Source organism: Leuresthes tenuis, unplaced genomic scaffold, assembly GCF_036924035.1.
Source record: "Leuresthes tenuis unplaced genomic scaffold, fLeuTen1.0.hap1 SCAF_4, whole genome shotgun sequence".
NCBI classification, from domain to species: domain Eukaryota; kingdom Metazoa; phylum Chordata; class Actinopteri; order Atheriniformes; family Atherinopsidae; genus Leuresthes; species Leuresthes tenuis.
In genome coordinates, this window is record NW_027325358.1 from 32312007 (window position 1) to 32339517 (window position 27511).

General features: G+C 50.4%; 5 non-coding genes across 5 annotated transcripts; all 5 read right to left on the bottom strand.

Moving 5' to 3' along the window:
- Positions 1–23100: 23100 nt before the first annotated feature.
- LOC140306184 (U2 spliceosomal RNA) lies at positions 23101–23288 on the bottom strand. Its single transcript, XR_011915536.1, has one exon. It is a non-coding gene; the product is annotated as a U2 spliceosomal RNA (small nuclear RNA).
- Positions 23289–23563: 275 nt separating this feature from the next.
- LOC140306335 (U5 spliceosomal RNA) lies at positions 23564–23677 on the bottom strand. The gene has a single exon (XR_011915652.1). It is a non-coding gene; the product is annotated as a U5 spliceosomal RNA (small nuclear RNA).
- A 411-nt stretch (positions 23678–24088) lies between these two features.
- LOC140306041 (U2 spliceosomal RNA) lies at positions 24089–24279 on the bottom strand. The gene has a single exon (XR_011915406.1). It is a non-coding gene; the product is annotated as a U2 spliceosomal RNA (small nuclear RNA).
- A 275-nt stretch (positions 24280–24554) lies between these two features.
- LOC140306369 (U5 spliceosomal RNA) lies at positions 24555–24668 on the bottom strand. Its single transcript, XR_011915684.1, has one exon. It is a non-coding gene; the product is annotated as a U5 spliceosomal RNA (small nuclear RNA).
- Positions 24669–25056: 388 nt separating this feature from the next.
- LOC140306109 (U2 spliceosomal RNA) lies at positions 25057–25247 on the bottom strand. The gene has a single exon (XR_011915469.1). It is a non-coding gene; the product is annotated as a U2 spliceosomal RNA (small nuclear RNA).
- Between the last annotated feature and the right edge of the window lie 2264 nt (positions 25248–27511).

The window sequence follows — 27511 nt, forward strand, 5'->3', positions numbered from 1 at the left end:
TCCAAATTTCTGTGGAAAAACAAACCACCACGTATTAGTTTAAAAACCCTACAGAAGATCAAGGACAGTGGTGGATTAGATTTACCTAATTTTCAGCACTATTCCTTAGCCAATAGGTTACGGTATATATCAAAATGGTTTAAACCTAGCCCAATAGATGAACCATGGATAAATATAGAACAAGCATTGTGTGATAATCTGGAAATCTCTGACCTGCCACTTATTAGTCAAAACGTAAAAAATCACAAATGTTTCAAAAGCATTAACATCAGCACCTCTCTGACAGCCTGGTGGGACATTCTTAAAATAACAAAGTCTTCACTTGTCCCGTGTAAGCTTACACCCATCTGGAACAATCCTGACATCCTGCAAAACAAAAAAATGCTAAACTTTACTCTGTGGAAGATCAAAGGAATCAAACATCTGGAACATATAATCCAAAATGGACATTTTATTTAATTTGATGAGCTCATATCACAACATGAGATAGGAAGCAATAAATTCCTAGAATATCAACAATTTAAGTCTATAATAACAAAGAAATATATCCTCCACCAACCAGACTTACAACTCCCGATTAGGGTAGCACAATTTCTAAGCATCTGCACCCCAAAAGTACTATCAAAAATATATAAATTATTGTCTAAGATAGATGACACAATGTCTCTACCGTCCTCAAAATGGGAGGCAGATTTATCCATCAGTTCTAGTCATAGCTTCTGGCCACAAATATGTTTGAACACCTTCACAATGACTCAAAATCCTAATTTACAGCTCATACAATACAAAATTCTTCATAGAACACACTATACAGGACAAAGGATGTTCAGGATGGGTCTAACACACTCAAACATCTGCTCACATTGCACAGATAACACACCTGATGATTATGCACACGCTTTGTGGTTTTGTCCAGAAGTTCTGGCTTGAAGTCTGTGCGGACCTATCAACATGGCTGTGGAGGTGGCGTGGTGCATCAGCTGCAGGAGAGAGCTGTGGAGAGAGCTCTAGGGAGCAGGACTAGGTGAGTGATTAGTACACCGGCAGTCACTTGTCTAATCACTGTCCTCTTTTAAAAACTCAGTAGCGTGCTGGAGCTGGAAGGAGGATTGAAGTGGAGTCGGCAGCACGAACCGGGAGGTAAGGCCTGCGAACGACTCCACATTCGTGAAAAAAGATTAAATAAATTATACGTTGAACCGTCCGCTGTCTCTGAGTCTCTCTGAGAGAACCCGCAGTGGCAACAGGCCGCCACATTGGCACCCAACTGGTATTCAGCAGAGGAGACATGACGGAACCGCAATAGCCCATAACAGCTCTGGCCCAAATGCTGGCGGAGGTCGCGGCGATGAATCAGGACCAGGCGGCTCTTGGCAGGCAGCAGCTGGCCACACTGCAGGGCCAGGCGGAACGGCAGACGGAGCTGCTGGAAGCACTGGTGGCTCGAGCCGGGGCAGCGGCACCGGCCCCCTCGCTCGCTGGGGTCAGCCTGTATAAGATGACGCCTGAAGACGACCCTCAGTCATTTCTGGGGATGTTCGAGGCAACGGCGGTAGCGTCCAGATGGCCGGAGGCGGAGTGGGCCGTGCGGTTGCTTCCCCTCCTGTCTGGGGACGCCCAAACGGCGGCGCTGAGCCTTCCTGCTCGCTCTCGAAGCCAGTACGCGGACGTCAAGAGGGCAGTCCTGGATCGCCTGGGGTACTCGGCGGAGGACCATCGCCGCCGGTTCAGAAGGACCAATCTGGGCCCCACAGACCGTTCACCTATGCGCAGCAGTTGACCGACGCAGCGACACGGTGGCTGCTGCCAGGGGACTCGAATGGAGAGCGGAGGATGCTGGGACAAATCGTCCTGGAACAGTTCGTGGAGGGGCTGCCAAGTGGTACGGCGGAGTGGGTACGCTGCCACCGACCCACTGACCTGGAGGCCGCGATCACCCTTGCGGAGGACCATCTGGCCGTTTTTTTCCAGGGCCGGACACCGGAGGCTTGGCCAGCATCGCTGGGCCGGCCAACACCAGCGCCCCGGAGGAGGCTGTCAACAGCTGGCTCTCAGCTGGCAACAGCACGACCGTCTCCTCTCCCCCGCACTAACCTTTCCTGCCCTCTCTTTCCACCCCATGTTCCAGCCGCTACAAGTCCTGCTCCCGACCCACAGAGGGTCCCTCAGGTGGCAGTTCAGGAGTGTTGGAGGTGCGGGCAGCCCCGTCATTTTCGCCACGAGTGCCCGCTCATGGAGGTCGGACAGGTGATTCGGGTTGTTGGCCCTCCAGCGCCCTCCCCCGGTCCAGGAGGGACGTACAGCGTTCCGGTAAGGATTCAGAGGGGTACACATCAGGCAATGGTGGACTCGGGCTGCACACAGTATAGTTCACCAGAATCTGATTCAACCTGGGGCTTTGATAGAGGCAGAATGGGTGGATATTAGGTGTGTGCATGGAGATATTCACAGATACCCCGTGGTCCCGGTTGAAATTCGCTGTAAGGGGAAAAAGCATAGTGTGAAGGCCGCGGTTAGCTCCTGCCTGGCGCACCCCCTGATTTTGGGAACCCATTGGCCCAGGTTTGATAGATTAGTGTGGCAGTGTGTGGGGGTGCACTCACGACCGTCAGGGTCATGGGATATGTGTGCTGTCCTCAGCGGTGACGCGAGGTTGTCCGACACTGCAGACGGGGAGGGGGAGCCGACGGTACCTTCACAGGAGGCTCCGTTGGTTCCCGTGTTCGACTCCATGGAAGATTGTCCACTCGAGCAGTCTCGTGATGATACTCTACGCTATGCCTTGGATCAGGTGATAAAAATTGATGGTCATATGGTGCGCCCTGACGCAGTGCTAACATATCCGCATTTTTCATTGTGCAGGGACAGAGTGTACAGAGTGAGTCGTGACACTCAGACAGAGGAAATCATAACACAGCTGTTGGTGCTGAAAAGCTGTCGGGAAATCATTTTCCAGGCGGCTCATTATAACCCGATGGCGGGGCATATGGGGTATGAAAAAACAATGAATCGTATAATGGCCCGGTTCTATTGGCCAGGCATTCGGGCAGACGTGCGCCGCTGGTGCGCGTCCTGCTCCGAATGCCAGTTGGTTAACCAACAGGCCGTCCCGAAAGCACTTTGCGCCCATTGCAGCTGATTGAGGTTCCATTTGAGCGTATTGGGATGGACCTCATCGGGCCCTTTCATCGGAGCGCACGTGGATATCGCTTTGTGTTAGTTCTGGAGGATTATGCAACACGATATCCAGAAGCAGTGCCGTTGCGCACCATCTCTGCAAAGAGTGTAGCGCAGGCACTGTTTCAAGTTATCTCCCGAGTCGGGATCCCGAAAGAGATCCTGACTGATCAAGGCACCTCTCACCGTCCCAGAGAGCAGACATAGCCCAATTGCAGCAGCATTACGCTGATGTGTTCTCCCCCCTGCCAGGACGCACAAGCCTTATTCAACACCATGTTGAGACACACCCGGGCGTGACAGTGCGTTCACGTTCCTATGGGTTACCTGAGCACAAGAGAAAAGTGGTTCAGGCAGAATTGGAAGCTATGCTGGAGATGGGTGTAATTGAGGAGTCTAACAGCGCCTGGGGTAGTCCCATCGTTCTTGTAGTCAAGACGGATGGGTCTATCCGGTTCTGTGTGGACTATCGCAAGGTGAATGATGTGTCACGATTTGATGCCTATCCTATGCCCCGGGTCGACGAGCTCCTGGATCGCCTGGGCACTGCTCGTTTTTTTACAACACTGGATTTGACCAAGGGCTACTGGCAGATTCCCTTGTCTCCAGAGTCTAAGGAAAAAATGGCTTTCTCCACTCCGTACGGGTTGTACCAATTTGTCACACATCCGTTCGGGTTGTTCGGGGCCCAAGCCACATTTCAACGCCTTATGGATCGGGTCCTGTGGCCACATGCTGCGTATGCTGCCGCTTACCTGGATGACGTCATCATCCATAGCAACAGCACCTGAAATGAAAAGGTGCCTCTGATCCGGTCCGGTGGACGAAGCAGTGCCAGGTGTCACTTGAGAGGGTAAAGCAGACCCTCTGTGGGGAGCCTCTTCTCCACACACCTAACTCCTCTCTCCCATTTGTCCTGCAGACTGATGCATCGGGAAGGGGGTTGGGGGCTGTTCTGTCCCAGCAGGTGCGGGGCGTTGACCGCCCAGTGCTTTACATCAGCCGGAAACTATCCGAGAGGGAGACCAGATACAACACGGTGGAGAGGGAGTGCCTGGCCATCCAGTGGGTGGTCGGCGCTCTGCGATATTACTTGCTGGGGCGCCCATTCACCCTTTGCTCGGACCTTGCTCCCCTCCAGTGGCTCCACCGAATGAAAAATGTTAATGCACGGATCACCCGCTGGTACGTGGCACTACAGCCTTTTAAATTCAAAGTGGTCCATAGGCCGGGGGCACAGATGGCGGTGGCCGACTTCCTTTCCAGCTCGCATGGCGAGGTGGGGGGGGGGAGTAGGTTAGGCCGGACCGCTCCCCGGCCAAGGTCAGGCGATGGAGGTATGTGGAGGGGGCGTGGTGCATCAGCTGCAGGAGAGAGCTGTGGAGAGAGCTCTGGGGAGCAGGACTAGGTGAGTGATTAGTACACCGGCAGTCACTTGTCTAATCACTCTCCTCTTTTAAAAACTCAGAGCTGGAAGGAGGATTGAAGTGGAGTCGGCAGCGCGAACCGGGAGGGAAGGCCTGCGAACGACTCCACATTCATGAAAAAGGGTTAAATAAACTATACGTTGAACCGTCCGCTTTCTCTGAGTCTCTCTGAAAGAACCCGCAGTGGCAACAGGCCGCCTCAATGTGCAATTATTAAAGACAGTAAAGGACGATCTCTCTCGTTGGAAGTCCTTACCTATATCACTTATGGGGAGAGTTACAACCATTAAAATGATGATACTACCAAAAGTTAACTATTTGTTCTCAATGATCCCCATAAAACCACCTGCTACTTGGTTTAAGTCACTAGATTCATGCATCTCTAAATTTCTGTGGAAAAACAAACCCCCACGTATTAGTTTAAAAACCCTACAGAAGACCAAGGACAGGGTGGATTAGATTTACCTAATTTTCAGCACTATTCCTTAGCCAATAGGTTACAGTATATATCAAAATGGTTTAAACCTAGCCCAATAGATGAACATGGATAAGTATAGAACAAGCATTGTGTGATAATCTGGAAATCTCTGACCTGCCACTTATTAGTCAAAACGTGAAAAATCACAAATGTTTCAAAAGCATTAACATCAGCACCTCTCTGACAGCCTGGTGGGACATTCTTAAAATAACTAATTCTTCACTTGTCCCGTGTAAGCTTACACCCATCTGGAACAATCCTGACATCCTGCAAAACAAAAAAATGCTAAACTTTACTCTGTGGAAGATCAAAGGAATAAAACATCTGGAACATATAATCCAAAATGGACATTTTATTTCATGATGAGCTCATATCACAACATGAGATAGGCAGCAATAAATTTCTAGAATATCAACAACTTAAGTCTTTAATAACAAAGAAATATATCCTCCACCAACCAGACTTACAACTCCCGATTAGGGTAGCAGAATTTCTAAGCATCTGCACCCCAAAAGTACTATCAAAAATATATAAATTATTGTCTAAGATAGATGACACAATGTCTCTACCGTCCTCAAAATGGGAGGCAGATTTATCCATCAGTTCTAGTCATAGCTTCTGGCCACAAATATGTTTGAACACCTTCACAATGACTCAAAATCCTAATTTACAGCTCATACAATAGAAAAATTCTTCATAGAACACACTATACAGGACAAAGGATGTTCAGGATGGGTCTAACACACTCAAACATCTGCTCACATTGCACAGATAACACACCTGATGATTATGCACACGCTTTGTGGTTTTTACTGTCTTTAATAATTGCACATTGAGGCGGCCTGTTGCCACTGCGGGTTCTTTCAGAGAGACTCAGAGACAGAGGACGGTTCAACGTATAGTTTATTTAACCCTTTTTCATGAATGTGGAGTCGTTCGCAGGCCTTCCCTCCCGGTTCGCGCTGCCGACTCCACTTCAATCCTCCTTCCAGCTCTGAGTTTTTAAAAGAGGAGAGTGATTAGACAAGTGACTGCCGGTGTACTAATCACTCACCTAGTCCTGCTCCCCAGAGCTCTCTCCACAGCTCTCTCCTGCAGCTGATGCACCACGCCCCCTCCACATACCTCCATCGCCTGACCTTGGCCGGGGAGCGGTCCGGCCTAACCTACTCCCCCCCCCCACCTCGCCATGCGAGCTGGAAAGGAAGTCGGCCACCGCCATCTGTGCCCCCGGCCTATGGACCACTTTGAATTTAAAAGGCTGTAGTGCCACGTACCAGCGGGTGATCCGTGCATTAACATTTTTCATTCGGTGGAGCCACTGGAGGGGAGCAAGGTCCGAGCAAAGGGTGAATGGGCGCCCCAGCAAGTAATATCGCAGAGCGCCGACCACCCACTGGATGGCCAGGCACTCCCTCTCCACCGTGTTGTATCTGGTCTCCCTCTCGGATAGTTTCCGGCTGATGTAAAGCACTGGGCGGTCAACGCCCCGCACCTGCTGGGACAGAACAGCCCCCAACCCCCTTCCCGATGCATCAGTCTGCAGGACAAATGGGAGAGAGGAGTTAGGTGTGTGGAGAAGAGGCTCCCCACAGAGGGTCTGCTTTACCCTCTCAAGTGACACCTGGCACTGCTTCGTCCACCGGACCGGATCAGAGGCACCTTTTCATTTCAGGTGCTGTTGCTATGGATGATGACGTCATCCAGGTAAGCGGCAGCATACGCAGCATGCGGCCACAGGACCCGATCCATAAGGCGTTGAAATGTGGCTTGGGCCCCGAACAACCCGAACGGATGTGTGACAAATTGGTACAACCCGTACGGAGTGGAGAAAGCCATTTTTTCCTTAGACTCTGGAGACAAGGGAATCTGCCAGTAGCCCTTGGTCAAATCCAGTGTTGTAAAAAAACGAGCAGTGCCCAGGCGATCCAGGAGCTCGTCGACCCGGGGCATAGGATAGGCATCAAATCGTGACACATCATTCACCTTGCGATAGTCCACACAGAACCGGATAGACCCATCCGTCTTGACTACAAGAACGATGGGACTACCCCAGGCGCTGTTAGACTCCTCAATTACACCCATCTCCAGCATAGCTTCCAATTCTGCCTGAACCACTTTTCTCTTGTGCTCAGGTAACCCATAGGAACGTGAACGCACTGTCACGCCCGGGTGTGTCTCAACATGGTGTTGAATAAGGCTTGTGCGTCCTGGCAGGGGGGAGAACACATCAGCGTAATGCTGCTGCAATTGGGCTATGTCTGCTCTCTGGGACGGTGAGAGGTGCCTTGATCAGTCAGGATCTCTTTCGGGATCCCGACTCGGGAGATAACTTGAAACAGTGCCTGCGCTACACTCTTTGCAGAGATGGTGCGCAACGGCACTGCTTCTGGATATCGTGTTGCATAATCCTCCAGAACTAACACAAAGCGATATCCACGTGCGCTCCGATGAAAGGGCCCGATGAGGTCCATCCCAATACGCTCAAATGGAACCTCAATCAGCTGCAATGGGCGCAAAGTGCTTTCGGGACGGCCTGTTGGTTAACCAACTGGCATTCGGAGCAGGACGCGCACCAGCGGCGCACGTCTGCCCGAATGCCTGGCCAATAGAACCGGGCCATTATACGATTCATTGTTTTTTCATACCCCATATGCCCCGCCATCGGGTTATAATGAGCCGCCTGGAAAACGATTTCCCGACAGCTTTTCGGCACCAACAGCTGTGTTATGATTTCCTCTGTCTGAGTGTCACGACTCACTCTGTACACTCTGTCCCTGCACAATGAAAAATGCGGATATGTTAGCACTGCGTCAGGGCGCACCATATGACCATCAATTTTTATCACCTGATCCAAGGCATAGCGTAGAGTATCATCACGAGACTGCTCGAGTGGACAATCTTCCATGGAGTCGAACACGGGAACCAACGGAGCCTCCTGTGAAGGTACCGTCGGCTCCCCCTCCCCGTCTGCAGTGTCGGACAACCTCGCGTCACCGCTGAGGACAGCACACATATCCCATGACCCTGACGGTCGTGAGTGCACCCCCACACACTGCCACACTAATCTATCAAACCCGGGCCAATGGGTTCCCAAAATCAGGGGGTGCGCCAGGCAGGAGCTAACCGCGGCCTTCACACTATGCTTTTTCCCCTTACAGCGAATTTCAACCGGGACCACGGGGTATCTGTGAATATCTCCATGCACACACCTAATATCCACCCATTCTGCCTCTATCAAAGCCCCAGGTTGAATCAGATTCTGGTGAACTATACTGTGTGCAGCCCGAGTCCACCATTGCCTGATGTGTACCCCTCTGAATCCTTACCGGAACGCTGTACGTCCCTCCTGGACCGGGGGAGGGCGCTGGAGGGCCAACAACCCGAATCACCTGTCCGACCTCCATGAGCGGGCACTCGCGGCGAAAATGACGGGGCTGCCCGCACCTCCAACACTCCTGAACTGCCACCTGAGGGACCCTCTGTGGGTCGGGAGCAGGACTTGTAGCGGCTGGAACATGGGGTGGAAAGAGAGGGCAGGAAAGGTTAGTGCGGGGGAGAGGAGACGGTCGTGCTGTTGCCAGCTGAGAGCCAGCTGTTGACAGCCTCCTCCGGGGCGCTGGTGTTGGCCGGCCCAGCGATGCTGGCCAAGCCTCCGGTGTCCGGCCCTGGAAAAAAACGGCCAGATGGTCCTCCGCAAGGGTGATCGCGGCCTCCAGGTCAGTGGGTCGGTGGCAGCGTACCCACTCCGCCGTACCACTTGGCAGCCCCTCCACGAACTGTTCCAGGACGATTTGTCCCAGCATCCTCCGCTCTCCATTCGAGTCCCCTGGCAGCAGCCACCGTGTCGCTGCGTCGGTCAACTGCTGCGCATAGGTGAACGGTCTGTGGGGCCCAGATTGGTCCTTCTGAACCGGCGGCGATGGTCCTCCGCCGAGTACCCCAGGCGATCCAGGACTGCCCTCTTGACGTCCGCGTACTGGCTTCGAGAGCGAGCAGGAAGGCTCAGCGCCGCCGTTTGGGCGTCCCCAGACAGGAGGGGAAGCAACCGCACGGCCCACTCCGCCTCCGGCCATCTGGACGCTACCGCCGTTGCCTCGAACATCCCCAGAAATGACTGAGGGTCGTCTTCAGGCGTCATCTTATACAGGCTGACCCCAGCGAGCGAGGGGGCCGGTGCCGCTGCCCCGGCTCGAGCCACCAGTGCTTCCAGCAGCTCCGTCTGCCGTTCCGCCTGGCCCTGCAGTGTGGCCAGCTGCTGCCTGCCAAGAGCCGCCTGGTCCTGATTCATCGCCGCGACCTCCGCCAGCATTTGGGCCAGAGCTGTTATGGGCTATTGCGGTTCCGTCATGTCTCCTCTGCTGAATACCAGTTGGGTGCCAATGTGGCGGCCTGTTGCCACTGCGGGTTCTCTCAGAGAGACTCAGAGACAGCGGACGGTTCAACGTATAATTTATTTAATCTTTTTTCACGAATGTGGAGTCGTTCGCAGGCCTTACCTCCCGGTTCGTGCTGCCGACTCCACTTCAATCCTCCTTCCAGCTCCAGCACGCTACTGAGTTTTTAAAAGAGGACAGTGATTAGACAAGTGACTGCCGGTGTACTAATCACTCACCTAGTCCTGCTCCCTAGAGCTCTCTCCACAGCTCTCTCCTGCAGCTGATGCACCACGCCACCTCCACAGCCATGTTGATAGGTCCGCACAGACTTCAAGCCAGAACTTCTGGACAAAACCACAAAGCGTGTGCATAATCATCAGGTGTGTTATCTGTGCAATGTGAGCAGATGTTTGAGTGTGTTAGACCCATCCTGAACATCCTTTGTCCTGTATAGTGTGTTCTATGAAGAATTTTGTATTGTATGAGCTGTAAATTAGGATTTTGAGTCATTGTGAAGGTGTTCAAACATATTTGTGGCCAGAAGCTATGACTAGAACTGATGGATAAATCTGCCTCCCATTTTGAGGACGGTAGAGACATTGTGTCATCTATCTTAGACAATAATTTATATATTTTTGATAGTACTTTTGGGGTGCAGATGCTTAGAAATTCTGCTACCCTAATCGGGAGTTGTAAGTCTGGTTGGTGGAGGATATATTTCTTTGTTATTAAAGACTTAAGTTGTTGATATTCTAGAAATTTATTGCTGCCTATCTCATGTTGTGATATGAGCTCATCATGAAATAAAATGTCCATTTTGGATTATATGTTCCAGATGTTTGATTCCTTTGATCTTCCACAGAGTAAAGTTTAGCATTTTTTTGTTTTGCAGGATGTCAGGATTGTTCCAGATGGGTGTAAGCTTACACGGGACAAGTGAAGAATTAGTTATTTTAAGAATGTCCCACCAGGCTGTCAGAGAGGTGCTGATGTTAATGCTTTTGAAACATTTGTGATTTTTCACGTTTTGACTAATAAGTGGCAGGTCAGAGATTTCCAGATTATCACACAATGCTTGTTCTATACTTATCCATGTTCATCTATTGGGCTAGGTTTAAACCATTTTGATATATACGGTAACCTATTGGCTAAGGAATAGTGCTGAAAATTAGGTAAATCTAATCCACCCTGTCCTTGGTCTTCTGTAGGGTTTTTAAACTAATACGTGGGGGTTTGTTTTTCCACAGAAATTTAGAGATGCATGAATCTAGTGACTTAAACCAAGTAGCAGGTGGTTTTATGGGGATCATTGAGAACAAATAGTTAACTTTTGGTAGTATCATCATTTTAATGGTTGTAACTCTCCCCATAAGTGATATAGGTAAGGACTTCCAACGAGAGAGATCGTCCTTTACTGTCTTTAATAATTGCACATTGAGGCGGCCTGTTGCCACTGCGGGTTCTTTCAGAGAGACTCAGAGACAGAGGACGGTTCAACGTATAGTTTATTTAACCCTTTTTCATGAATGTGGAGTCGTTCGCAGGCCTTCCCTCCCGGTTCGCGCTGCCGACTCCACTTCAATCCTCCTTCCAGCTCTGAGTTTTTAAAAGAGGAGAGTGATTAGACAAGTGACTGCCGGTGTACTAATCACTCACCTAGTCCTGCTCCCCAGAGCTCTCTCCACAGCTCTCTCCTGCAGCTGATGCACCACGCCCCCTCCACATACCTCCATCGCCTGACCTTGGCCGGGGAGCGGTCCGGCCTAACCTACTCCCCCCCCCCACCTCGCCATGCGAGCTGGAAAGGAAGTCGGCCACCGCCATCTGTGCCCCCGGCCTATGGACCACTTTGAATTTAAAAGGCTGTAGTGCCACGTACCAGCGGGTGATCCGTGCATTGACATTTTTCATTCGGTGGAGCCACTGGAGGGGAGCAAGGTCCGAGCAAAGGGTGAATGGGCGCCCCAGCAAGTAATATCGCAGAGCGCCGACCACCCACTGGATGGCCAGGCACTCCCTCTCCACCGTGTTGTATCTGGTCTCCCTCTCGGATAGTTTCCGGCTGATGTAAAGCACTGGGTGGTCAACGCCCCGCACCTGCTGGGACAGAACAGCCCCCAACCCCCTTCCCGATGCATCAGTCTGCAGGACAAATGGGAGAGAGGAGTTAGGTGTGTGGAGAAGAGGCTCCCCACAGAGGGTCTGCTTTACCCTCTCAAGTGACACCTGGCACTGCTTCGTCCACCGGACCGGATCAGAGGCACCTTTTCATTTCAGGTGCTGTTGCTATGGATGATGACGTCATCCAGGTAAGCGGCAGCATACGCAGCATGCGGCCACAGGACCCGATCCATAAGGCGTTGAAATGTGGCTTGGGCCCCGAACAACCCGAACGGATGTGTGACAAATTGGTACAACCCGTACGGAGTGGAGAAAGCCATTTTTTCCTTAGACTCTGGAGACAAGGGAATCTGCCAGTAGCCCTTGGTCAAATCCAGTGTTGTAAAAAAACGAGCAGTGCCCAGGCGATCCAGGAGCTCGTCGACCCGGGGCATAGGATAGGCATCAAATCGTGACACATCATTCACCTTGCGATAGTCCACACAGAACCGGATAGACCCATCCGTCTTGACTACAAGAACGATGGGACTACCCCAGGCGCTGTTAGACTCCTCAATTACACCCATCTCCAGCATAGCTTCCAATTCTGCCTGAACCACTTTTCTCTTGTGCTCAGGTAACCCATAGGAACGTGAACGCACTGTCACGCCCGGGTGTGTCTCAACATGGTGTTGAATAAGGCTTGTGCGTCCTGGCAGGGGGGAGAACACATCAGCGTAATGCTGCTGCAATTGGGCTATGTCTGCTCTCTGGGACGGTGAGAGGTGCCTTGATCAGTCAGGATCTCTTTCGGGATCCCGACTCGGGAGATAACTTGAAACAGTGCCTGCGCTACACTCTTTGCAGAGATGGTGCGCAACGGCACTGCTTCTGGATATCGTGTTGCATAATCCTCCAGAACTAACACAAAGCGATATCCACGTGCGCTCCGATGAAAGGGCCCGATGAGGTCCATCCCAATACGCTCAAATGGAACCTCAATCAGCTGCAATGGGCGCAAAGTGCTTTCGGGACGGCCTGTTGGTTAACCAACTGGCATTCGGAGCAGGACGCGCACCAGCGGCGCACGTCTGCCCGAATGCCTGGCCAATAGAACCGGGCCATTATACGATTCATTGTTTTTTCATACCCCATATGCCCCGCCATCGGGTTATAATGAGCCGCCTGGAAAACGATTTCCCGACAGCTTTTCGGCACCAACAGCTGTGTTATGATTTCCTCTGTCTGAGTGTCACGACTCACTCTGTACACTCTGTCCCTGCACAATGAAAAATGCGGATATGTTAGCACTGCGTCAGGGCGCACCATATGACCATCAATTTTTATCACCTGATCCAAGGCATAGCGTAGAGTATCATCACGAGACTGCTCGAGTGGACAATCTTCCATGGAGTCGAACACGGGAACCAACGGAGCCTCCTGTGAAGGTACCGTCGGCTCCCCCTCCCCGTCTGCAGTGTCGGACAACCTCGCGTCACCGCTGAGGACAGCACACATATCCCATGACCCTGACGGTCGTGAGTGCACCCCCACACACTGCCACACTAATCTATCAAACCCGGGCCAATGGGTTCCCAAAATCAGGGGGTGCGCCAGGCAGGAGCTAACCGCGGCCTTCACACTATGCTTTTTCCCCTTACAGCGAATTTCAACCGGGACCACGGGGTATCTGTGAATATCTCCATGCACACACCTAATATCCACCCATTCTGCCTCTATCAAAGCCCCAGGTTGAATCAGATTCTGGTGAACTATACTGTGTGCAGCCCGAGTCCACCATTGCCTGATGTGTACCCCTCTGAATCCTTACCGGAACGCTGTACGTCCCTCCTGGACCGGGGGAGGGCGCTGGAGGGCCAACAACCCGAATCACCTGTCCGACCTCCATGAGCGGGCACTCGCGGCGAAAATGACGGGGCTGCCCGCACCTCCAACACTCCTGAACTGCCACCTGAGGGACCCTCTGTGGGTCGGGAGCAGGACTTGTAGCGGCTGGAACATGGGGTGGAAAGAGAGGGCAGGAAAGGTTAGTGCGGGGGAGAGGAGACGGTCGTGCTGTTGCCAGCTGAGAGCCAGCTGTTGACAGCCTCCTCCGGGGCGCTGGTGTTGGCCGGCCCAGCGATGCTGGCCAAGCCTCCGGTGTCCGGCCCTGGAAAAAAACGGCCAGATGGTCCTCCGCAAGGGTGATCGCGGCCTCCAGGTCAGTGGGTCGGTGGCAGCGTACCCACTCCGCCGTACCACTTGGCAGCCCCTCCACGAACTGTTCCAGGACGATTTGTCCCAGCATCCTCCGCTCTCCATTCGAGTCCCCTGGCAGCAGCCACCGTGTCGCTGCGTCGGTCAACTGCTGCGCATAGGTGAACGGTCTGTGGGGCCCAGATTGGTCCTTCTGAACCGGCGGCGATGGTCCTCTGCCGAGTACCCCAGGCGATCCAGGACTGCCCTCTTGACGTCCGCGTACTGGCTTCGAGAGCGAGCAGGAAGGCTCAGCGCCGCCGTTTGGGCGTCCCCAGACAGGAGGGGAAGCAACCGCACGGCCCACTCCGCCTCCGGCCATCTGGACGCTACCGCCGTTGCCTCGAACATCCCCAGAAATGACTGAGGGTCGTCTTCAGGCGTCATCTTATACAGGCTGACCCCAGCGAGCGAGGGGGCCGGTGCCGCTGCCCCGGCTCGAGCCACCAGTGCTTCCAGCAGCTCCGTCTGCCGTTCCGCCTGGCCCTGCAGTGTGGCCAGCTGCTGCCTGCCAAGAGCCGCCTGGTCCTGATTCATCGCCGCGACCTCCGCCAGCATTTGGGCCAGAGCTGTTATGGGCTATTGCGGTTCCGTCATGTCTCCTCTGCTGAATACCAGTTGGGTGCCAATGTGGCGGCCTGTTGCCACTGCGGGTTCTCTCAGAGAGACTCAGAGACAGCGGACGGTTCAACGTATAATTTATTTAATCTTTTTTCACGAATGTGGAGTCGTTCGCAGGCCTTACCTCCCGGTTCGTGCTGCCGACTCCACTTCAATCCTCCTTCCAGCTCCAGCACGCTACTGAGTTTTTAAAAGAGGACAGTGATTAGACAAGTGACTGCCGGTGTACTAATCACTCACCTAGTCCTGCTCCCTAGAGCTCTCTCCACAGCTCTCTCCTGCAGCTGATGCACCACGCCACCTCCACAGCCATGTTGATAGGTCCGCACAGACTTCAAGCCAGAACTTCTGGACAAAACCACAAAGCGTGTGCATAATCATCAGGTGTGTTATCTGTGCAATGTGAGCAGATGTTTGAGTGTGTTAGACCCATCCTGAACATCCTTTGTCCTGTATAGTGTGTTCTATGAAGAATTTTGTATTGTATGAGCTGTAAATTAGGATTTTGAGTCATTGTGAAGGTGTTCAAACATATTTGTGGCCAGAAGCTATGACTAGAACTGATGGATAAATCTGCCTCCCATTTTGAGGACGGTAGAGACATTGTGTCATCTATCTTAGACAATAATTTATATATTTTTGATAGTACTTTTGGGGTGCAGATGCTTAGAAATTCTGCTACCCTAATCGGGAGTTGTAAGTCTGGTTGGTGGAGGATATATTTCTTTGTTATTAAAGACTTAAGTTGTTGATATTCTAGAAATTTATTGCTGCCTATCTCATGTTGTGATATGAGCTCATCATGAAATAAAATGTCCATTTTGGATTATATGTTCCAGATGTTTGATTCCTTTGATCTTCCACAGAGTAAAGTTTAGCATTTTTTTGTTTTGCAGGATGTCAGGATTGTTCCAGATGGGTGTAAGCTTACACGGGACAAGTGAAGAATTAGTTATTTTAAGAATGTCCCACCAGGCTGTCAGAGAGGTGCTGATGTTAATGCTTTTGAAACATTTGTGATTTTTCACGTTTTGACTAATAAGTGGCAGGTCAGAGATTTCCAGATTATCACACAATGCTTGTTCTATACTTATCCATGTTCATCTATTGGGCTAGGTTTAAACCATTTTGATATATACGGTAACCTATTGGCTAAGGAATAGTGCTGAAAATTAGGTAAATCTAATCCACCCTGTCCTTGGTCTTCTGTAGGGTTTTTAAACTAATACGTGGGGGTTTGTTTTTCCACAGAAATTTAGAGATGCATGAATCTAGTGACTTAAACCAAGTAGCAGGTGGTTTTATGGGGATCATTGAGAACAAATAGTTAACTTTTGGTAGTATCATCATTTTAATGGTTGTAACTCTCCCCATAAGTGATATAGGTAAGGACTTCCAACGAGAGAGATCGTCCTTTACTGTCTTTAATAATTGCACATTGAGGCGGCCTGTTGCCACTGCGGGTTCTTTCAGAGAGACTCAGAGACAGAGGACGGTTCAACGTATAGTTTATTTAACCCTTTTTCATGAATGTGGAGTCGTTCGCAGGCCTTCCCTCCCGGTTCGCGCTGCCGACTCCACTTCAATCCTCCTTCCAGCTCTGAGTTTTTAAAAGAGGAGAGTGATTAGACAAGTGACTGCCGGTGTACTAATCACTCACCTAGTCCTGCTCCCCAGAGCTCTCTCCACAGCTCTCTCCTGCAGCTGATGCACCACGCCCCCTCCACATACCTCCATCGCCTGACCTTGGCCGGGGAGCGGTCCGGCCTAACCTACTCCCCCCCCCCACCTCGCCATGCGAGCTGGAAAGGAAGTCGGCCACCGCCATCTGTGCCCCCGGCCTATGGACCACTTTGAATTTAAAAGGCTGTAGTGCCACGTACCAGCGGGTGATCCGTGCATTGACATTTTTCATTCGGTGGAGCCACTGGAGGGGAGCAAGGTCCGAGCAAAGGGTGAATGGGCGCCCCAGCAAGTAATATCGCAGAGCGCCGACCACCCACTGGATGGCCAGGCACTCCCTCTCCACCGTGTTGTATCTGGTCTCCCTCTCGGATAGTTTCCGGCTGATGTAAAGCACTGGGTGGTCAACGCCCCGCACCTGCTGGGACAGAACAGCCCCCAACCCCCTTCCCGATGCATCAGTCTGCAGGACAAATGGGAGAGAGGAGTTAGGTGTGTGGAGAAGAGGCTCCCCACAGAGGGTCTGCTTTACCCTCTCAAGTGACACCTGGCACTGCTTCGTCCACCGGACCGGATCAGAGGCACCTTTTCATTTCAGGTGCTGTTGCTATGGATGATGACGTCATCCAGGTAAGCGGCAGCATACGCAGCATGCGGCCACAGGACCCGATCCATAAGGCGTTGAAATGTGGCTTGGGCCCCGAACAACCCGAACGGATGTGTGACAAATTGGTACAACCCGTACGGAGTGGAGAAAGCCATTTTTTCCTTAGACTCTGGAGACAAGGGAATCTGCCAGTAGCCCTTGGTCAAATCCAGTGTTGTAAAAAAACGAGCAGTGCCCAGGCGATCCAGGAGCTCGTCGACCCAGGGCATAGGATAGGCATCAAATCGTGACACATCATTCACCTTGCGATAGTCCACACAGAACCGGATAGACCCATCCGTCTTGACTACAAGAACGATGGGACTACCCCAGGCGCTGTTAGACTCCTCAATTACACCCATCTCCAGCATAGCTTCCAATTCTGCCTGAACCACTTTTCTCTTGTGCTCAGGTAACCCATAGGAACGTGAACGCACTGTCACGCCCGGGTGTGTCTCAACATGGTGTTGAATAAGGCTTGTGCGTCCTGGCAGGGGGGAGAACACATCAGCGTAATGCTGCTGCAATTGGGCTATGTCTGCTCTCTGGGACGGTGAGAGGTGCCTTGATCAGTCAGGATCTCTTTCGGGATCCCGACTCGGGAGATAACTTGAAACAGTGCCTGCGCTACACTCTTTGCAGAGATGGTGCGCAACGGCACTGCTTCTGGATATCGTGTTGCATAATCCTCCAGAACTAACACAAAGCGATATCCACGTGCGCTCCGATGAAAGGGCCCGATGAGGTCCATCCCAATACGCTCAAATGGAACCTCAATCAGCTGCAATGGGCGCAAAGTGCTTTCGGGACGGCCTGTTGGTTAACCAACTGGCATTCGGAGCAGGACGCGCACCAGCGGCGCACGTCTGCCCGAATGCCTGGCCAATAGAACCGGGCCATTATACGATTCATTGTTTTTTCATACCCCATATGCCCCGCCATCGGGTTATAATGAGCCGCCTGGAAAACGATTTCCCGACAGCTTTTCGGCACCAACAGCTGTGTTATGATTTCCTCTGTCTGAGTGTCACGACTCACTCTGTACACTCTGTCCCTGCACAATGAAAAATGCGGATATGTTAGCACTGCGTCAGGGCGCACCATATGACCATCAATTTTTATCACCTGATCCAAGGCATAGCGTAGAGTATCATCACGAGACTGCTCGAGTGGACAATCTTCCATGGAGTCGAACACGGGAACCAACGGAGCCTCCTGTGAAGGTACCGTCGGCTCCCCCTCCCCGTCTGCAGTGTCGGACAACCTCGCGTCACCGCTGAGGACAGCACACATATCCCATGACCCTGACGGTCGTGAGTGCACCCCCACACACTGCCACACTAATCTATCAAACCCGGGCCAATGGGTTCCCAAAATCAGGGGGTGCGCCAGGCAGGAGCTAACCGCGGCCTTCACACTATGCTTTTTCCCCTTACAGCGAATTTCAACCGGGACCACGGGGTATCTGTGAATATCTCCATGCACACACCTAATATCCACCCATTCTGCCTCTATCAAAGCCCCAGGTTGAATCAGATTCTGGTGAACTATACTGTGTGCAGCCCGAGTCCACCATTGCCTGATGTGTACCCCTCTGAATCCTTACAGGAACGCTGTACGTCCCTCCTGGACCGGGGGAGGGCGCTGGAGGGCCAACAACCCGAATCACCTGTCCGACCTCCATGAGCGGGCACTCGCGGCGAAAATGACGGGGCTGCCCGCACCTCCAACACTCCTGAACTGCCACCTGAGGGACCCTCTGTGGGTCGGGAGCAGGACTTGTAGCGGCTGGAACATGGGGTGGAAAGAGAGGGCAGGAAAGGTTAGTGCGGGGGAGAGGAGACGGTCGTGCTGTTGCCAGCTGAGAGCCAGCTGTTGACAGCCTCCTCCGGGGCGCTGGTGTTGGCCGGCCCAGCGATGCTGGCCAAGCCTCCGGTGTCCGGCCCTGGAAAAAAACGGCCAGATGGTCCTCCGCAAGGGTGATCGCGGCCTCCAGGTCAGTGGGTCGGTGGCAGCGTACCCACTCCGCCGTACCACTTGGCAGCCCCTCCACGAACTGTTCCAGGACGATTTGTCCCAGCATCCTCCGCTCTCCATTCGAGTCCCCTGGCAGCAGCCACCGTGTCGCTGCGTCGGTCAACTGCTGCGCATAGGTGAACGGTCTGTGGGGCCCAGATTGGTCCTTCTGAACCGGCGGCGATGGTCCTCCGCCGAGTACCCCAGGCGATCCAGGACTGCCCTCTTGACGTCCGCGTACTGGCTTCGAGAGCGAGCAGGAAGGCTCAGCGCCGCCGTTTGGGCGTCCCCAGACAGGAGGGGAAGCAACCGCACGGCCCACTCCGCCTCCGGCCATCTGGACGCTACCGCCGTTGCCTCGAACATCCCCAGAAATGACTGAGGGTCGTCTTCAGGCGTCATCTTATACAGGCTGACCCCAGCGAGCGAGGGGGCCGGTGCCGCTGCCCCGGCTCGAGCCACCAGTGCTTCCAGCAGCTCCGTCTGCCGTTCCGCCTGGCCCTGCAGTGTGGCCAGCTGCTGCCTGCCAAGAGCCGCCTGGTCCTGATTCATCGCCGCGACCTCCGCCAGCATTTGGGCCAGAGCTGTTATGGGCTATTGCGGTTCCGTCATGTCTCCTCTGCTGAATACCAGTTGGGTGCCAATGTGGCGGCCTGTTGCCACTGCGGGTTCTCTCAGAGAGACTCAGAGACAGCGGACGGTTCAACGTATAATTTATTTAATCTTTTTTCACGAATGTGGAGTCGTTCGCAGGCCTTACCTCCCGGTTCGTGCTGCCGACTCCACTTCAATCCTCCTTCCAGCTCCAGCACGCTACTGAGTTTTTAAAAGAGGACAGTGATTAGACAAGTGACTGCCGGTGTACTAATCACTCACCTAGTCCTGCTCCCTAGAGCTCTCTCCACAGCTCTCTCCTGCAGCTGATGCACCACGCCACCTCCACAGCCATGTTGATAGGTCCGCACAGACTTCAAGCCAGAACTTCTGGTTGGTAAAAAGTGGGTATGAAAAGGTTCGAATGCCCAAATTCGGCTGCAAAAAACTGTGTTCGGCTGCAAAAAGGTGTGAATGTTCGACTAAATTTTGTAAAAAGCGGGTAAGACAAGGTGCGAATGCCTGACAATGTATGATCAAAAGCGGGAGCGGAGGTGTTCAGCTGCAAGAAGGTCTAAATGTCCATTTTTAATTGCTAGAAAACATGAAAGAAAATTTTCGAAAATCAATCCGCACATGATCATAAGTGGGAGAGGAGGTGTTCAGCTGCAAGAAGGTGTGAATGTCCTACCATAATTGCTGAAAAATGTGTTAGAAACGGTAAGAATGCCGGACCATACATCATCAAAAGCTAGAGAGGTGGTGTTCGGCTGCAAGTAGGTGTGAATGTCTGACTAAAGTTCAAATATATTAACAAAAGCGGGAGGAGAGGTCTTCGGATGAGTGGTTGAGAATTTCCAACCATAATCTATAAAATGCGGTGAAAAAAAAGGTGTGATAGATACCTAAAAGGTGGAGCGGAAGTGTTCGGCTGCAAGAAGGTGTGAATGTTATATATATAGTTGGTGAAAAGCAGGAAAAGCAAGGTCTGAATGCCCAATCTTACATCATCAAAAGCGAGATCAGAGGTGTTTGGCGGCAAGAAAACGGGTAAGGTGTGAATGACCGACTAAATATCAACAAAAGTGGGGGCGGAGGTCTTCGGATGCAAGTGGGTGTGAATATCCCACCATACAAGTATGGTGGAGAGGAAGCTGTGAATGGCCGACCATAGTTTGCAAAAAGCGGGTGAGAAAAGGTGCGAATGTCCAACCATACATGATCAAAACAGGGAGCGGAGGTGTTTGGCTGCGACAAGGTGTGAATGTCCACCCATAATTAATGAAAAGCGGGCAACAAGTAGGTTCGAATGCCCAACCATACATCAACAAAATCAGGAGTGGATGTGTTCGGCTACAAGAAGGTTTGAATGTCCGAGCATAGTTTGTAAAAAGCGGGTAAGAAAAGGTTCGAATGCCCGAACATACACCATCAAAAGAGGGAGCGGAGGTGTTCCGCTGTAAGACGGTGTGAATGTCCGACCATAGTTGGTAAAAAGTGGGTATGAAAAGGTTCGAATGCCCAAATTCGGCTGCAAAAAACTGTGTTCGGCTGCAAAAAGGTGTTCGACTAAATTCGGACGTTCACAACTTCTTACAACCGAACACCTCCGCTTCCGCTTTTGATGGTATATATTCGGGCATTCGAACCTTTTCTTACCCGCTTTTTACCAACTATGGTCGGACATTCACACCGTCTTTCAGTGGAACACCTCCGCTCCCTCTTTTGATGGTGTATGTTCGGGCATTCGCACCTTTTCTTACCCGCTTTTTACAAACTATGGTCGTACATTCAAACCTTCTTGTAGCCGGAAACCTCCACCCTCTTTTGATCATACTTTGTCGGGCATTCGCACCTTTTCTTACCCGCTTTTTACAAACTATGCTCGGACATTCAAACCTTCTTGTAGCCAAACACATCCACTCCTGATTTTGTTGATGTATGGTTGGGCATTCGAACCTACTTGTTGCCCGCTTTTCATTAATTATGGGTGGACATTCACACCTTGTCGCAGCCAAACACCTCCGCTCCCTGTTTTGATCATGTATGGTTGGACATTCGCACCTTTTCTCACCCGCTTTTTGCAAACTATGGTCGGCCATTCACAGCTTCCTCTCCACCATACAAGTATGGTGGGATATTCACACCCACTTGCATCCGAAGACCTCCGCCCCCACTTTTGTTGATATTTAGTCGGTCATTCACACCTTACCCGTTTTCTTGCCGCCAAACACCTCTGATCTCGCTTTTGATGATGTAAGATTGGGCATTCAGACCTTGCTTTTCCTGCTTTTCACCAACTATATATATAACATTCACACCTTCTTGCAGCCGAACACTTCCGCTCCACCTTTTAGGTATCTATCACACCTTTTTTTTCACCGCATTTTATAGATTATGGTTGGAAATTCTCAACCACTCATCCGAAGACCTCTCCTCCCGCTTTTGTTAATATATTTGAACTTTAGTCAGACATTCACACCTACTTGCAGCCGAACACCACCTCTCTAGCTTTTGATGATGTATGGTCCGGCATTCTTACCGTTTCTAACACATTTTTCAGCAATTATGGTAGGACATTCACACCTTCTTGCAGCTGAACACCTCCTCTCCCACTTATGATCATGTGCGGATTGATTTTCGAAAATTTTCTTTCATGTTTTCTAGCAATTAAAAATGGACATTTAGACCTTCTTGCAGCTGAACACCTCCGCTCCCGCTTTTGATCATACATTGTCAGGCATTCGCACCTTGTCTTACCCGCTTTTTACAAAATTTAGTCGAACATTCACACCTTTTTGCAGCCGAACACAGTTTTTTGCAGCCGAATTTGGGCATTCGAACCTTTTCATACCCACTTTTTACCAACTATGGTCGGACATTCACACCGTCTTACAGCGGAACACCTCCGCTCCCTCTTTTGATGGTGTATGTTCGGGCATTCGAACCTTTTCTTACCCGCTTTTTACAAACTATGCTCGGACATTCAAACCTTCTTGTAGCCGAACACATCCACTCCTGCTTTTGATGATGTATGGTTGGGCATTCGAACCTACTTGTTGCCCGCTTTTCATTAATTATTATTAATAATAATAATTATTCACACCTTGTCGCAGCCAAACACCTCCGCTCCCTGTTTTGATCATGTATGGTTGGACATTCGCACCTTTTCTCACCCGCTTTTTGCAAACTATGGTCGGCCATTCACAGCTTCCTCTCCACCATACTTGTATGGTGGGATATTCACACCCACTTGCATCCGAAGACCTCCGCCCCCACTTTTGTTGATATTTAGCCGATCATTCGCACCTTACCCGCTTTTGGCAAACTATGGCCTTCTTGCAGCCAAAAACCTCTGATCTCGCTTTTGATGATGTAAGGTTGGGCATTCAGACCTTGCTTCACCTGCTTTTCACCAAATATAGTCGGACATTCACACCTTCTTGCAGCCGAACACTTCCGCTCCACCTTTTAGTTTTCTATGGGGCATTCACACCTTTTTTTACACCGCATTTTATAAAAACACCACAGGAACACCGTATTGAGGCTTTGTTCTGACCGCTCATTCGGTGTCGCGTTTCTTTCAAGCAATTCTCCTGGTTAGCCCGCACTCGGCTCGCTCCCAGAGCCGTGTTAAAGTCTGCTTCGCATTCACTCTCTTTTCTCAGCAGATTAAAAGAAACTTCCATCCTGCACCGCTGTTTGCTTTTTCACAAGAGCAGAGGAGAGCACACCGTTCCCAGCGGAACTGCAGTACCGGGTCGATGCTTGGAGTGAACGGAGTAAGCTCCTTTTTCAACTCCTATTGATAAAAATCCATTTAATATGTAGTCCTTGCATAGACATATCACATATTAAACTGATAAGAACAGATACTACACTTGATCTTAGCCAAAAGGCCGAGAAGCAATATCTGTCCACTGGTTCACGTCCGAGGGCCCTTCCTGGCACAATGCGCACTTGTAGCGGTGTTCGTTTTATGGCCATAGTGTCACTTTGCACCTCCGCCCACCCGCTGCACTGAGCACTCTTCAACCCTTTTAAATGGTATAACTTTACACTACCGCACGCTCCAGCGAGCACCATTCAAGCAACATCGGCACAGTCGCAACAAGTAAGGCGACTCTCCTCAGAGAAGTCACTCTGCACAGTAACAAGATTTCTTTTGCACAGACAGAAAGGGCTTCACCCCCAAAGGTAAAGCCTGCCAAAAATAGAAACAATTCATTAGTGCTGCTCTCCACAGAAGTCTTTAGTAAAAGGCGAAGGACTTGTACGTTATGAAGAGAAACCAGAGTACGATTATCCATCACTGCGGGAGCAGGGCATCAGGCTAGTTGGCATAGCCACCTTCCCCATGGTGAGCTTTGCTTGGTTGAGACGCTTGCTCCCCCCCCTTGCTCCTCGGCTGACCAAGTAGGAACAATCGGGCCCTATTCGATGGCTGCCTTGTCTTTTACTCTGTGCCAAAGACAAGGCAGCCACAAACAACACGGGAACACCGTATTGAGGCTTTGTTCTGACTGCTCATTCGGTGTCGCGTTTCTTTCAAGCAATTCTCCCGGTTAGCCCGCACTCGGCTCGCTCCCAGAGCCGTGTTAAAGTCTGCTTCGCATTCACTCTCTTTTCTCAGCAGATTAAAAGAAAGTTTCATCTTAGGCTCCCTGAAACTTCCATCCTGCACCGCTGCTTGCTTTTTCACAAGAGCAGAGGAGAGCGCACCGTTCCCAGCGGCACTGCAGTACCGGGTCGATGCTTGGAGTGAACGGAGCAAGCTCCTTTTTCAACTCCTATTGATAAAAGTCCATTTAATATGTAGTCCTCGCATAGAGGACATATCAGACATTAAACTGATAAGAACAGATACTACACTTGATCTTAGCCAAAAGGCCGAGAAGCGATAACTGTCCACTGGTTCACGTCCGAGGGCCCTTCCTGGCACAATGCGCACTTGTAGCGGTGTTCTTTTTATGGCCATAGTGTCACTTTGCACCTCCGCCCACCCGCTGCACTGAGCACTCTTCAACCCTTTTAAATGGTATAACTTTACACTACCGCACGCTCCAGCGAGCACCATTCAAGCAACATCGGCACAGTCGCAACAAGTAAGGCGACTCTACTCAGAGAAGTCACTCTGCACAGTAACAAGATTTCTTTTGCACAGACAGAAAGGGCTTCACCCGCAAAGGTAAAGCCTGCCAAAAATAGGAACAATTCATTAGTGCTGCTCTCCACGGGAGTCTTTAGTAAAAGGCGAAAGACTTGTACATTATGAAGAGAAACCAGTGTACGATTATCCATCACTGCGGGAGCAGGGCATCAGGCTAGTTGGCATAGCCACCTTCCCCATGGTGAGCTTTGCTTGGTTGAGACGCTTGCTCCCCCCCCTTGCTCCTCGGCTGACCAAGTAGGAACAATCGGGCCCTATTCGATGGCTGCCTTGTCTTTTACTCTGTGCAAAAGACAAGGCAGCCACAAACAACACGGGAACACCGTATTGAGGCTTTGTTCTGACTGCTCATTCGGTGTCGCGTTTCTTTCAAGCAATTCTCCCGGTTAGCCCGCACTCGGCTCGCTCCCAGAGCCGTGTTAAAGTCTGCTTCGCATTCACTCTCTTTTCTCAGCAGATTAAAAGAAACTTCCATCCTGCACCGCTGTTTGCTTTTTCACAAGAGCAGAGGAGAGCGCACTGTTCCCAGCGGCACTGCAGTACCGGGTCGATGCTTGGAGTGAACGGAGTAAGCTCCTTTTTCAACTCCTATTGATAAAAATCCATTTAATATGTAGTCCTCGCATAGAGGACATATCAGACATTAAACTGATAATAACAGATACTACACTTGATCTTAGCCAAAAGGCCGAGAAGCAATAACTGTCCACTGGTTCCCGTCCGAGGGCCCTTCCTGGCACAATGCGCACTTGTAGCGGTGTTCTTTTTATGGCCATAGTGTCACTTTGCACCTCCGCCCACCCGCTGCACTGAGCACTCTTCAGCCCTTTTAAATGGTATAACTTTACACTACCACACGCTCCAGCGAGCACCATTCAAGCAACAACTTTGCACTCCAGCTTCGAACATCGGCACAGTCGCAACAAGTAAGGCGACTCTACTCAGAGAAGTCACTCTGCACAGTAACAAGATTTCTTTTGCACAGACAGAAAGGGCTTCATCCGCAAAGGTAAAGCCTGCCAAAAATAGAAACAACTCATTAGTGCTGCTCAACGTTGTACTTTGCAGTAAAAGAAAGAGCAAATCTAAAGTTTCAGGAATCCGAGAATAAGCTTACTTTCATGAGTTCTTCACGATTTCGGATTTTGCTATAAAATGAATTCCTTCACTCAAACTAAATTAAAACTGCTAAACCGCTAATCTGTTACATACAAGGCAGATGTCAAATTCACCGAAATAGGATCTAAGGGTATTTGGCCAATCGAGCTGTAGCAGCTTCGGTAAAAGAGTATAAGTTGAAGAGTTTGTGAATAAAGGTGTGCGCACACATAGTGAGTTGTAGGAAAATAGGCAGGGAGCAATGCCGGCTGGGGTATATGTTCTTGTATGTTGTCTGACTGTTTGATTGGAATGTGTTGTGTAAGTGTCCTGTTGAATGTTACATGTTTGGGCTTTGACACGCTTCACTGTGGTTGTTAACTGTGTGGTGTGTCCTGAAATGTTATATGTTTGGGCTGTGTGACATGCTTAATGCTTTTCAGTAGCAACCCACTTATTCATATATAGCAACTGACAACATAAGAAGTCCGGACATACTTTGATAGTAGTTGTAGAAGTATCCTTATTGATAATAGATAAACTAATTCATAGTGATAGAACAGTAGATGAACAGGTGCCTGCACATGTCTCATGAAAATAAAATGGGTGTATGATTGCTGACGGCAGAGCAATACTGCCAAACTTATGAGTTCTTGTGGCAAACTTGATTCAGTGTCTTGACGTGTATACGCTGTTTCGCTGACTTGTCACAAGAAACAAAGTGTGTTTGATAAGATCCGACCATTTTATTACGGGAGGATCAGTATGTATGGATTCTGATGTGACTGATAAACCTATTCGTATCTTAAGCATAATCTAATACGTGAGACAACGCCCTGGCACACAATCAAAAAAAAAAGAGAGAGAGCGGTTTTGTGTCCCCACAGTCCATAATGTAGAAAAGAGAGAAAAAAGCCTTTCTGATTTGGTGTGTGTGCTCACAGTGCAGAGTGTAGAGAAAAGAGAGAAAAGAAAGCCGTTTTGGTGTCACGGGTGTTGTGACTTACACACACACATTTCTGAATTGAGAAAGGAAATTATTTTAGAGAAAGCACTAGAGTTTAGATCCCACATTTGTTGATAGGCATTCATTTAATTTTTCTTTTAATCAGTTTTAAAGTGAATACTAACTGAGAAATGAAAAAGGTGAAGAGTTTAGAAGCTTGGTTCAAGAGCAAAACTTGGTTTATGATCAGCTGAGTCTCTAAACAGAACAGCAAAGGGCTTCATCGAACATTTAAAAAAGATTCAGATTGTTAGAATATCCAGAATTTATAGGAATGGTGGTGATTACTCTTATTTTCTAGAATGGAAATAACTGCACCATGTCTGTTTTATGAATTTAAGGGGCTAAAAAGTTTTGTTCTCGTTTTTCTATGATTAACCGAATGTATGTGAGAGTCCAAACAGACAGAAGGGTTACGGCCGAGCGCTGGACCTTCCAAAAAAGATGAGACAGGCTGGACCTGTGCCATACTAGTTAAGACCTGCCTGTTGATAACAGGTTCTTTAAACTCTCACACACACAAACTCACACACGTTCGCACACATACACCCATACACACACACATTCTTGAACTTGCTGCAAGATTAAACATTTGCATTAACTGACTCCAGCAACTCTGAGTCTCATTGAGAGACTTTTCTCAACAATTGGGTCCTCAAACCAGATCTCAACGTTTTTTCCGCTTTCCAGGGTCGGAGCTGAAACCGTGCACGGGGGAGTCCAGTACTCCTAATGAAAGACCCCCTGCTGAATTGCGGTAATTAGGGGCCAGTGTCCACTGAAAGGGGGAAAAAGGGACGAGATCGTACTTTTGAATCAATGGCCAGAAGCCATTGGCAGTGCAGGCATCAACAATAATG